Raw genomic sequence first — 2,631 nt, forward strand, 5'->3', positions numbered from 1 at the left:
CTTCATTTTCACAATGTTTTGAAGCATGATTTTAAGATGAAAAAGGGAAAAAGGATTGTGATCCAGTTTAGAAAGGAAGTCTCATTGTTTTGTAAATTTTCTTTGGTATATTAATGTGCTTCTGTTTCTTTAAGATACTTTTCGAGAAGCCAAACACTGTTTTTCCCCTGATTCATTAGATTTTTGTTTGCCTTAACTTTAACTTATGACTTGACTGGCCCATCTTCTGTTTTTGGTGAGTTTCTGCCTTATTAAAGGGGGTACTGAGAGGTAGTGCAGCCATTTTGCACATATACTTTAGTGTGAGGTTTGAGTCACCTTGGCTTGCTGTGAGTAGGTAAACTAAGTGTTGTAGAACAGTTTTGATCTGATTCCGGTTGTTTTGTGTGTGTCATGGTACTTTAGTTAGAACTGCCTACCTCTTTTGGGACGATGCCTCTTTCTGTTCAGGCACTCTCTGGTTCCAGTTTATTCTGGGTGTGGTGCACATTTGGATTGATGTAGATTAATGAAGTGATTATGTGAAAAACACTGAAACCCCATGTTTAATTGGAAATAGCACAAAGACCACATATCAAGTGCTGAAACTGAGAAATGTTTTTGTTTCTGGTAAATTATACTCATTGAATTTGATTCCAGCAACATGTTTCAAAAGAAGTTGGTATAGTGGCAACAGAAGATTGGAGGAGTTGTGAAATGCTAAAAGAAAAGACCTGGTGAAACATCTTACAATGAATGAGTAACTGGGAGCAGGTTAGTAACATGATTGGGTACAAAAACAGCATCCCAGAGAGGCTTTGTGAAGTAAAGATGAGAAAGGGTTCACCATTCTGTAAAACATTGCGCTGACAAATAGTGCAAGAGTTTCAAAATGTTTGAGTGTACAATTGCAAATCTGTGGATTTCACTGTCTACAGATCATAATGTCATGAAAATCAGAGTGGCCGTGACCTTCAGGCCCTCAGATGGCTCTGCATCAACGGACATGATTCTGTTGTGGACATCACTGCATGGGCTAAGGAACACGTCCAAAAACATAGTGAGCACTATTTCTCACTGCATCTGTACAGTAGATACAAGTTTAATCTCGACCATGCAAAGAGAGTATATCAACCAGATCCAGAAATGCCACAGTCTTCTGTGGGCCTGAATTTATTTAAGATGGACTGAAGTAAAGTGGAAGACTGTCCTGAAGTCTCACAAAGTCAGAAATTCTGTTTGGAAATCATGGATGCTGCATCCTTACACCTAAAGAGGAGAGGGACTATCCAGTTATAAGAGCACAGTTCAAAAGCCAGCATCCGTGATGGCATGACAAGCACATTTGAGAAGGTCCCATTAATGGTAAATGATTAGGAGCAACAGATGTTGCCAAGTAGACATCTCTTTCAGGGAAAGCCTTGCTTAATTCAGCAAGATGATGCCAAAGAGCTAATGAACAGAGTGGTAAACATGACCCTGTCTTAACTTTTTTAAACATGTTGCTGGCATCAAATTCAAAATGGTCATAACTTTCAAAAAACATTTCTGCTATTAAATACATGTTTTTCACATTACCGCACTCTGACATTGTACACAACTTGTTGGAAACAAGTGTTGCACACCACAGGAAGTTTTTGTTTTTGTCCGTTTCAGGGGAAAGGTAGCCATTGTTACCTTTCACATTTAGAAAGCTTTGATCTCACAGACATATTTGTCACCTCAGTTGTGCTCAGACCACACTGTGTTCTTTTCCTGTCAAACACCACTGCCTCTCTCACTCTGCGGTAGACGTCCATCTAACTCTCACAACAAGAGACTGTGGACTGTCATCATTGACCTTATTGACTCCTCCATCAAACACCATATCATATGTTCTTTAGCTAAATAAATTTGGGCTGAGAGAAAATGCTGAAAATTAAAGCTCTGCAGTAGGAAGTTTTTTTGTAAATGAATGAACAGATCTTTATTGAAAAATGTAATGTTTGACAAGGCATACAAAAACTCAAAAGCATTAATATGTTAAAGCAGTCAATCGGTTGAGTCTTCTGGCACTATCTGGTGGAAGCATAAATAACATTTGGCTCTGGCTCTCTTCTTCTTGCTTTGGGTTGAAATTTTACTGCTGCATAGTTCAGGTCACCAGAGCTCATGTTCTGTAAAGAGTATTTTCAGTCTTAATGTGGTGACTTGACATGAGTATAAATCCCAGAGTATAGACTGCCTATAAGATTACCTTAAAGTTGTTATTTAAAAGAACAATTGCCAAGTATTTCCTCATGGTGGGAATTATTTGGTCTCTGAAGTTAATATGATACTGAACAGTCTAGACCTGCACTATATGGAAAGCGTCATGCGATAACTTCATAAGGATGTGCTGTATGTAAATGACTAACTGCAATTTCTTGTATCGACCCGTATTTATCCAGCACATACATTTACATTTACATACAGATACATTTATGCAAATGCACTAATTTTTCAGGGTCATGCTAATGTTAACTGATACAATATAGTCCAGTCAATCTCTTTATCTCTACAGTAAATAAAAGTAAGTATTAAAAGTGGACTCACCTCTCTTTGCTCTGGAATCTCTATAACAACAACAAGGAGTGTTTTGTGTTCTGTACTTAGTTTCATAGAGAAGGACAA

The sequence above is a fragment of the Larimichthys crocea genome, unplaced genomic scaffold (genome assembly GCF_000972845.2).
Source record: "Larimichthys crocea isolate SSNF unplaced genomic scaffold, L_crocea_2.0 scaffold313, whole genome shotgun sequence".
NCBI classification, from domain to species: domain Eukaryota; kingdom Metazoa; phylum Chordata; class Actinopteri; family Sciaenidae; genus Larimichthys; species Larimichthys crocea.